Source organism: Lipophrys pholis (genome assembly GCF_963383615.2).
Source record: "Lipophrys pholis genome assembly, contig: SCAFFOLD_280, whole genome shotgun sequence".
NCBI lineage: Eukaryota > Metazoa > Chordata > Actinopteri > Blenniiformes > Blenniidae > Lipophrys > Lipophrys pholis.
In genome coordinates, this window is record NW_028291944.1 from 29,691 (window position 1) to 41,072 (window position 11,382).

Below are 11,382 nucleotides of genomic sequence, written 5' to 3' on the forward strand. Positions count from 1 at the left end.
AGAGACGGCTGCAAACGGAGCTGAAAAGTTCTACACCCTGGAGAACAACGTGGCTCGATACGAAGGTCTTGAGGAGGCGAAGAAGGTGAACGACAATACGAAATTGGCCTACATGGGACATCCCAACTACTTTTATGTGGACAATAGGGTCCCCAACTTTGAAGAAAAGCTCAATAACGTCATTGAAAGGATCGACTCCTACATGGAGAACAAGGGAGAAGGCAAGAGGAAGATGTACCTTGTCTAGAAGGTTGAATGGCCCAAGGATCTATTCCGGTAGCAGTTTAGTGTAGTCCAAACCATCCTTAAGGACTCCACCAAGAAATACCAGCTCAAACTAGTCAAGCGAGGACAGGACAAAAACTATACCTACTACATCAAAGAAAAGAAATAGCAGGAGGATGGTACCTTCCTCATTCGCAAGATGTTCATCAATGCCAGCGAGTACCTGAACATCATCTGCCAGAAGCATCCTGACTGCAGGTCTTTGGAGAGAGACCGCACACTTTTCCTGTGGCAAGGGTATTTGTACCGTTACGATATAGTGTCATGTAAAGGCCTATAGTTTCTGATGACCGAGGAGAAGGAAATCCCACCCTTCATAAAAGTAACCAAAGACGTGACCACAGACCCTGAGTACATGTCCTACAGCCTTAGTGCTTGATTGCTTGATTGATTGATTGATTGATTGATAATATCTATTTAATAAGATAGAAGTTGATAATAAATAAGCTGATGAATTAAAGCACTTTGTCTAATGGCAGATTTAAGGCTATCATCAATATCAACCATCAGTATAGAAGTCGTTTAGACTCAAAAAGCTATCCCAGTGACTTGAGAGAAGTCTCTTTCTACAGTAGCTATTCTAAAACTAACTCATTAAGAGCCTCTTGCTCGCTTTCCCCTTCCTTGTAGTCCTCGTATTACTTGCCTGTCAGTATCAGGAATAAAAAGTAACTTATCTTTGACCGCAGCCGTGCCTATACCTTCCCACCAAACCCTACTTCTGTAAAGATCAATCTTCCTTAGTCAAAAAACAAATTGTTTGAAAGGTCATGGTTAATTTAGATGCTTTCGCTCTCAAGCCAGGCCAGCATACTGATGAGCTGGGAGCAGATCTGCACCCTTTGCCTACGTTCAGGCTTACAGCTGTTTAAGTGCTTATCAAGCCTGTAACGATAATGGCGCCTAATAAAGAAGTGATCATTGTTGATCATGGCTATGTAATAAACTCGTGCTATAAAGCCCCTCCGCTTACGGAAGGTCTACGGTCTCATGGCCTCCAACTCTAAAATAGGCACTCTGCGCGCCCAAAGGGTCTGCCCCATATAGCTGCATAGATAGGAATTGGTTCCCTTCTGCTCCAGCAATTTAGGTTCGCATATTGGAAAGGTAAATAAGATTTGAGAAGGACCGAGCTAATGATAGATTTCAAGTAACTCTTTCTTGACATTGTTGAGAAGAGAGGCAGGTCCTACCACCCAGAGGAAACAATCCACCTCTCCTTTCATGTACTCATGCAGGAATTTTATTATCGAACTTATCCCATGCTCTTAGTAAAGGTCGACCGCCAGCTTTTCAAGGTAGGAGGAAGGAATCAGATGGATATCGTAGTCCTATAGCAAGGAGCATGTGCGCGAATGGCTTATCAGTCGTTCAAAGGTGTTGTCATTGGCTACAGGAGTAATTACTTCTACATCATAGCTGTGAAGATATCGCTCGATCAGTTCGATCTAAGGTGAGCGCAGAGAAGATTGAGTCAGTTCAAGAAGGAATCTACCTTCTCTTGGTTCGTCGAACACTTCAATGTTGTAGCGTAGGTTTTAGAACATTGAGTTGAACTCCTTTCGAAAGGACAACCAGGTGAATTTCTTGTATTCTATGTGATAGCGGATGGTGTTACGAAGGGGCATGTCAGAACTTTCTTAGTTTTAGTAACGCTTGAGAATGTTCTGCACTTCGTTGTTGATATCGGGCCATCTATGTGCTGGACGGACGATCAAGAAGCAAAACCTTGGGTGCAAACGGTTCTAACGCTTATACTGCTAAAGACACTCCCTATAACCATTGCGAGCCAGAATGTTGCAAGAATTGAGTAGTTTTTAGTTCGTGACCAAGTTTATATAAGGGCAGTCGTTCTTTTCTCTAAGCTTTTTGGTGAGTTCTTTGATGTCACGAACAAGCATCTCGAGGATGTGATTCGGTTTGCGCAAGTCCATCAGTTAGATACGAGCGGAAAAGAATTCCTTTATTCGATTTTAGGTCTGGTCTAGTTTGTCAATTGAATGTGCCTAAAGGTATATCCCTTTGGAGGTGATTTGGAAGAAGACAGTGTCCTTCATGATTTCTCTTTGTTTTTTGAAGGTGACTAGTTGTGCAATAGCCATTTACTCCCACCGCAAGTCAAGCAATTTTCGATGAGCGAATTTAGGATCAAACATAGTTTAATTTATTTCCTAGATGCAAACAAAAGAAGAGAACTAAACAAAAACTAAAAATAATCGTCATTCGTAACTTGAATAACTTATTATCCTTTTGAAAAACTCATTACGCATAATCAATAATAATGCTCTGTCCTCAACACAACCAACCCCTCGCCAAACTTTGTATCACAGAAGGATGTAAAGTGCGCTCCATTAGCTGTGATCAGTGTATCACCCAAAACCACCCTCACAAAAAGCTGGAGACTCTTCGAAGAGAATATTTTTAGGACAAAGTCAAACGGCTGCTCGATTATGACAACCTTAGCTCCTACATGGTTGCTTAGAAGGAGGAAATCAGGAAGAAAATGGGAAAGCTTTTCGAAGTAATGAGGGAGGATTTGGAGAATCTTATCAACTAGACTCGTAGTAACGTCGACGATTTTATCAAGAATTTCCTTTCTGGAGAAAACGACCACATTCTAGGCGATTTACAGGAGAATATCAAGCTCATTCAGAGTCAGAAGTATGATAGCTTCACTCCTGACTACATCCGCCAGGTCGTTTAACTTCTTTAGTTCTCATCCGAGGAGGACCTACAATACAAGGAAAAAAACAGGTTCTTCCACTATGTCAAGAAGTGGAACAAGGAAATTGAATAGTTGAGCTATAGGTTGGAGACAGCCTTCACAGCCCCCCTGTTCACTGAGTTTCACCAGCAGAATACTTTGACATTTATCCGTAAACAGCATACCAAGAACTTCTTTGACCGCATCCTGGATGAAAAGGCATAAGAGATCTAGCTAAACTAGCTGGGCAAGGAGTCTAAAGAACTTTATATTCGCTGTTTGGACGCCTATTAAGCAGAGGACTACGATCGCTGTATAGACGATCTCAGGCGATTGATAGTTCTTAACCCTAAAAAGGGGTTTCTGTATGTCCAAGCAGGGAAGGTCATGCATGCCAAGTTAATGTACAATGAGGCACTTGACTATTTTGATAAGGCAACTGTCATCGACTAGAGCAATGCCAAAGCATACTCTGAAAAGGCTAAAGTCTTTAACGATTTGCGTAGACACGACAAGGCCCTGGAGGCTTTTAACCATGCCATCTACAATGGCATGAATGAAACCGAGGATTATTTCAACCGGGGGTTGGCTGAATTCCAGCTGAAAAAGTATGACGACGCCATCGCATCATTCGCTGTGGCTCTGGAAATGGATCCCCTCAGCATTGGCAGCTGGGAATTTCGAGGCAACTCCAACATGAATCTGGGCAATTACAATTAGGCTCTCAACTGCTTCAACGAGATCTTGAAAATCGACCCTCGAGATCTAGAAGCACTCAATTATAAGGGCCTGTGCTTCATCGAGATGAAAAAATATCCTGAAGGTCTGGCAGCTCTAGAAAAGGCAATAGAGATCGATCCCCGAGACTCCCTTTCATACAACAATATAGGTAACTGCTTAATGACCCTGAAAAAATATTAAGAAGCCCTTGAAGTGCTGAACAAGGGACTTGAAACCAACTTGCAGAATCCTACCACTTATTACAATAAGGGTGCTTGTCTCTACGAACTTAATGAATACGAGCAATCTCTACTTTCCTTTTAAATGGCATGCATGTTGGACTCATCCTCAGCCCGTAACTTCAACGCCAGAGGTCTGGTACTGCTCAAATTAGGCAAAAAAGATGAGGCGCTGAGGGCTTTCTAGAGGTCGATCCAGATTGAGATGTTGCCAACCGGTTATACCAATATCGCATAAATCTTGTACGAGGATAAGAAATACGACGAATGCGATCGCATTTGTGACAAGTCGCTGCAGTTGAGTAAGAATGCTCCCGCCTATTTCATCAAGGGCAAGATTCGTGAGGACAAAGGCATCTTTTATGAGGCACTTGAATTGTACAATACTTCACTGGAAGTGGATCCGAGGGTGAAGTAAGTGTATATTTGCAAAGCTCGTTGTTTGAGGAAAATGGGCAGGGATTCAGACGCACTTAGGATCGAGCGGATGATAGTGGATGTGATCCCAGCGAATGCCAAGCCGTTCATAATGTCTGGCAAATGACATCCTAATTTATCTGAGTGCTTTTTATGCTTAAGTAATTATAAAGCATTTACAATTTTATCTTAGAATTATGCATCCCTACCCTAATCTCTTATGCATCGCCTTCCTCATCGTCCTCTACCTCGATTCCGCACACTAACTAGCTGCACCTCCTGCTCAACTCACCATCTTCGCCCAACTTGCCATTTTCTTCAATCTTCTCTTTCAACTAAACCTATAGGACCTAAAAAGTACCATTATACTCAGCATAAGCCATGGATCTCTGTCACTAGGCGTTCACAATTTTTCCTTTGTGCTTAAAAGCTGCTACTGCGAAAGGTTCAATTACAGCCTCCTCCTGGGAATAGTTGCTCTGGCGCTGTTGCTGGTGTTAGACCCTCCACAATTGCCTCCTCTGCTTCCACCTCTGGTGATTTGCTCAGGAGGCAGCTGTACATCATTGGCCTCATCTACCCTAAGCAGCCTGTTTACTGCTCTCAGTCTTCCCCTTGAAATCGTAGGGCCTATCTTTGAAGTGCTAAGTTGGCTTTCTATTCTGTACACAATATACGGACTTGCAAGAAAGAAAGGGTTGAGAGACAATTTTGAACTGTATTTGAGTTTGTGTGGGTTAGGGTGTCTGCTACTCGGGTGGTTCTGGGTAGGATACCTGTCGATACTGGCTTCAGCTCTAAAAGAACCTCTCAGCAAGTACAAAGCTAAGGCAAAATACACAGTCTGAATAATAGCATCACAGCTAGAATAATGATGTTTTTATGCATAACAGATATAGATAATCTTACTTTATTCATTTATATGCTCAACAGAATCTATCATATTAACCATCCATGGATTGCACTCTGACAATAATGATCACATTTATTTAATCTTTATTCGGTATGAATTATTCTAGGAGGGAACTGATAACTTGGGCTTCATAGCTATCAGACTGTACCATCCACAAACTCTCTTAACTTACTGGCCTTCTCTACTTGTCCATCTATACCCGAATTCACCCTTCACCCCAGCCTCTCAAAATGCACCATGGCACTTCCCTCTACGACAACTAAAAAAACTTCCGCTTGCTATAAAAGCTTATAACCAAGCAGAAAGTAGCAAAGCAAACAATTGATTTCCTACCATTCTTTTATGGCAAGATGACAGATCGACATCATGTGGAGATGCTTGTTCTGCTCAGATCCCTCTACGACAAAGAGTGTGGCATCGCTACCTAAAAGCTCAAAACAAGACTTATGGCCCCGTTATCATGCGCAAGGTAAAAAAAGAGCTGAAAGAAGAGATTCCAAAGCAAAACTATATAGCTGATGAGATGAGGAAGGCTGCGAAACTGGAGATGAGGGAACATTTAGCCAATGTGTTGTTAAGTGTGAGCAGATCTTTGGACTAAGGGTATGAGGGGTAGGGATTAAGAGAGCGTTTGATTAATTCAATGGAGAATCCTAATTACTAACCGCAAGCCTTTAAAAAGATAGAACAGATTCTTCAGAGCTGAATTTTATCTTTTAATCAATCAATCAATCAATCAATCACGGTGGGTTTTTGAGCCTGGCTTGCGCCTATGGGCTTGCGAGGGCCCTGTGTCTTCTGCGCAGATCTAACTTGTGGGTCAGTCCCCACAAGTGTATTGCTCGCCTTCTTGCCTCCACCAGTCCGCTTCATCCGGACTAGCCAGTTTGCCACTAATGGAGCAGTCACAGTCACTCCACCAGGATTGGATCCAACGACCACAGATGCAAGTCCTCACTTCCCGAAAACTTGGCTTGCAGTCCATATCCTTACCACACATTCTTGGTCGTCCGCTTCCATATGCCTGAACCGGGCACTGATTTTGCGTCGTCCCATTTGCCTCCTCGTCGGTTTCTGTCCAGCTCTACAAGAACTTTGTGAGCGATGCGGTTTTGTGAATGCCAAGCGCTTCCCTAGTAACCCTGCGAAGCTTTGCATCCACCACCTTTAGTGCTAGTTTGCTGCCTTTCGGATATTTTGCGAAAAGGAGCTAGCCCATAGTCCAGAACCGAGCGTCCGAAGGTTGACGCGAGTTACATGCGTACGATGATAGGCCAGAGATTTCTGACTGGTGTATGCAACACCTTCAGATTTCTGCCTAACTTCTGGTTGAGTCGTTTGATATGTTCTTTAGCGACTCCACGCCAGGTGATGTTTACCCCTAGGTATTTAAAGGACTGTGGTACTAGAACACCACCAGTCTACTTCCTCTTCCTCTCTACCAAAACCTCAGTTTTTGTCTACGTTGACAACGAGGTTAAATTCCTCTACCCGTTGCGTATATGATACTAGTGCTTCACGCAGCTGTCCTTTCTTGCATATCTCGGCGGTGTCATCTGCGTACACGATCTGCCCCAACGGGTATACTGAGGGTCTCTAGGTGACTTTCTTATAGTAGAGCGCAAAGAGGACGGGTGATAGGATACCACCCTGTAGCACACCTCTTCCTATGGGTATTTTGACTTCACTGATGCACGAGTGAGCATGTCCATGACACCCTGTGCATCACGCACGCGATCTGAGTCGCCCCGTCAAACCTCATCGCACGCACCATTTAAAAAGAGCTGATCATGCGGTGGGGTGTCAAAGGCAGACTTTAGATCGTAGAAGATCAAGTCGCAGCCTCCAAACCTACGTTTAGCTTCGTCACGAAGCATGCAAAAGTCCTCAAGTGCGGAAACGGTACTTTTGCCTGCTCTGAAGCCGTGTTGATAGGCCGGTAGCTCAGCGGCTAGCTTACTCCCCCAGTTCATGAGTATCCATCTCTCTATTATTTTGAGTGCTAGCGCTGTGACTTGTATTGGTCTGGTTTTTGACTCGAGCACGTTATCATTGCTGTCCCTGGCCTTGACCACCGGGATCAGCCGCGAGGGGAACCTGTCCGGCTCCTTGACAACGCTTCCAACAGTTCATCATTCTTCTTCCTCACATATATTTGTGCTCTTTTGGCGAATTCTTGGATGACCCCGATCGACAGGCCATCCCAGCCTAACCCTTTCCTTCTGTTCAGTTGGTAGATTGCCTGAGTCTTTGGCACCTTAGCAAGCGCCTCTAGCTCTCTGCAGGCCTACCACGCTGTGTCAGCAGACGGAATATTCGAGTCGTCCCTATGCCCTGTGAAGTGCAGTCGATAGAACGCCTCTACAAGCCTCAGACTTTCATTCTTGTCCGTGCTTCCCTTTGTTCCAATCTTTGTCTTCCCGAATTACACCATTTCCAGACCCTTAAAGCCAGCTATACTCCTTATTGCCCTGTAGTACTCCTTGGGGTTATGTACTCTTTGCAGGGTAACTAGAGCGTGGCTCTCTGATCCGTAGAATTCCTTCAGCGGCACTTGGTCTAATACCAGTGCCTGATATTTCTTAACCGTGGTCGGTTACTAGGGGACACCTAGTATTTAAGAGGAAGTTCCGTCCTTCCTTACAGCCAGTCCTGGGTGTTCTCGCCCATTTTGGTTTTGTTTGGTAGCGTTTTGACTTACGTCTCAGCTACCGCCCTGTTGGTTCTAAGGGTCACTCTAATTGGTAGATGATCAGAGCCTTTCACGTCCCTTATCACCTCATGATTCTTGAGGAGACAATGGCATAATCCAGGCACGTACCTTTCCTAGAGCAGTTCCTGTTTAACCCAAAACGTGTGGGAGATCCGGAGTGCAGGAGCTTGAATTCCTCCCCGCAAATTTCCTGAATCTTGATCCTCGTCTTGTGTTCGAGAACATCTAAGTTGAAGTCACCTACTACTACTACGTCATCCCTAGTGGCATAGGGGCGTAGTACCTGTAGCAGGGCTGTCAACTCGGCATAGGCTGCAGTGTAATTTCCCGATGAAAGATGGACGTTAGAAATTCGAAGTAGTTTGTTGTCCGATAGCCGTATTGAAGCTGAGCATTCCAGCTCTTTGTCCGGTGTTTCCCAGGCTAGGCGTGTGTCCCCGAAGGTCCAGCATCCGCCCCCTGATGCAATAACTCTGTGGTCCGGTGTAAACACCTTTTTCCCTTCAGCATCCAGCTCTTGAAAGAGAGCTGCGTGAGGGGATGGCACCTGACTGCTCCCGAATTCGCCAACTGTTTTTTGCCTGAGAATCCATGTCTAAAGTTTTTTGACATGGCAGATGTTCCAGCTAACTAAGGAGATCGGGGCGGCAGTGATACTAGTCCCTGCCTCATGCTTACCCTAACGGGTTGCACGGATACGCTTCCTGCCGGAAGCAGCGAAACTCCTGTCTGTTGGCATGAAATCTAACAGTTAATTTAAATTCTTTTTATCTTTTAATGGTGATAGATCTTATCTTATTCCATGTACAAATAAAAAGGTCCCAGTCTGCTGTCCTTCAAGCACTTCGTCACCAGATAGGTACTCTCTACTCCTCGAATCACTAAAGATTACTAGCTTCTTGTCAAAAAATACCCTCTCTATAGAAAACTCAGTCCTGATCCTAACACTCTTTTTACCGCACTTTGCCTTTTTCTTCATTTAGAACCTCCTGGCTCGCCAAGGGTAATCTGAATACGAGGAGGAGAAGGAGTATTTTGTTTAATAGTGTTATAGAGCAGCAAATGACTCTGGTTCCGGAAGGTGATCTACCGGATCGAACCCTCTCCAAATATCTTGATAAAGGAGTGCTGCCTAAAAGCTTTTGCCAAAATTTTGAATCCTTGGAGCGGGCCACTATGACAAACCTCCCGAAACAATTAGTGCTATCCTTGCAGAAGAATTTAATTGTGCAAATGGAAATTTAAACTCCCTTGCTACTTTGCTCTTCAGATGCTTTGCTCTGACTGCCTTCAGGAGCAACAAGCCCTCATATGTTCCACAGTAGTTCTCCATATGACCCATCGATAGGATTGCTTGTAGCTCAGCACCTTGAATCAAGCATAGTTTTTTTTCGGAACCTGGTTGAGATGCGTATCGGCACACAGCCTTGCTTCTCTTGCCATATTCTACTGGAACGAGCAATATGCAATTATTTACCCGAAGGGATATTCAAAATCTGCTCCATTTTGCTCTTTTCTAGATGAGAATAAAGTTATACCTGTCTTTCCATACATCATCGCCAGTCCTGATAGCGTTCGAGAGGCATCTGTGGTCTCAAGGGAGAGCAAATCCCCCAGTTCGTTCCGAGAGAGGAAAGATATCGCTATCCAGACTTACGGAAATATCTAGCTTAACAACCCTTCATTACAAAACATAATCTACATTCTATCAACAAGAGCAGAAGCATTTGCTCCGAAAAGAACAGTGTAGGAGTTCATATAGACAAATAAAAACCTTTTAAAATAAATGAAAATAACTGTGACAAGAAGGAAATCACTTTGACAGAATCTCGATCAAAAGCTCTGAACGCGATCATCACTATGAATGGAATCGTCATCTCATAACTGATACCAGGTTCTATAGTCCCAATTCGAAGAAATATACTCAGCGCTTGTTCAATATTTTACCTAGTCATCATCAGTATGCTTAACAATCAAAACTTAGAGAAGGGAGAGCTGTATTCAGGGGAAGACAAAGTAGAGTATCTTCCAAAAGCAATAGTAGCCGATCAGTCAGCCAAGCATAAAGAGACCATCGATCAGAATGAGATTGTGCAGACCATAGCCACTGTACTTTGGATACTACTACAACAGGAATCAATACTCTTCTCTGCTCCGGAATAACTACACGATGGCGCTAAGCAATTATAACTACAGGTCTAAATTTCATTTACGCTCACCCATTATAAGAAAGTGATTTACTTTTTTAATACATGCCCCTTAAATAACATACCATCATCACCAAACCATCATCATCCTCATGGATTCGTAGAAGGTCTAGATCGAGGGAGCGTAGTCCTGTCAACCAGAATCCAAAACTGTCAGATGCGGTCGAATGTCGTCGATGTCATCGTAAAACATTCAGCCTACAACGTCGAGAATGTGAGGAATGTGGATATCCGAGAGAACAGAGGCCTAAAATGTACCCACATTCAAGGGAGGTGGATCTGTTGGAGGAGGTAAGAGCTGGAAGATTGGAGCATAATTCCTATATGCCAGTGATGATAGAAGTAGTGGTGAATGACAGAATGGAAAGAAGAACCGAGTGAAATGCAGTCCTAGAGACACTGTAGGTCAATTGAAGCGTCTGGTAGCTGCTCAAATAGGCACGAGGGCTGGAAAGATTCGTCTTCAAAAAGCATACACAGTATACAAGGACCATATAACTCTAGAAGACTACTAGATAAAAGATGGATTTGGCCTATAAATGTATTATTAATGAACAGATCAATAATGGAGGAGGGACTGATATACTCCAGTTCTTACTTGTAAGAGATGGATGATTGTATCATTTAGAGCCCCATCATGTAGCACCAAATCTAGCAAATACAGGAACAACTCAAACGCATCAGTAGAGTTGTAGCTTTGAGGATGATTTGATGGAAGTCTCGAAAAGACGATCAGGGATGATCCACAAGAGGACGATAGGGTCAAGAAATGAGGATGGCTTCTGGTCAGCTTAGTCAGATTCTGCTAGGCTGACAGTAGCTAAATAATTGGATGAATAAAATATAATTGTCAGGGACCGAGCTTATTCCCAGCTACAACACGGAATGAGCTGGCGTAAATAAACCACGTCCTCTTTTTTCCAGAATCCGTAGATTATTTTCGACTGCAGTTGCACTCTTTGCCAAATTATTAACTCAAAGCTCGTAACCGTGAAACCATCTAGCTTTTCAACAGCATTTCGAAGGAGAAACCACTCAATCAAATTATGAGTTGGTCCTTAAAAGCTTGATCATACCAAGAGGGAAATCAGTCAAGGGGAACATATCTATTCGAATTAGAGAGACATGTTTCTATTAAAGAGGAGAACCTATTGGTATCTACTACAACAAAAACCTGGATGATC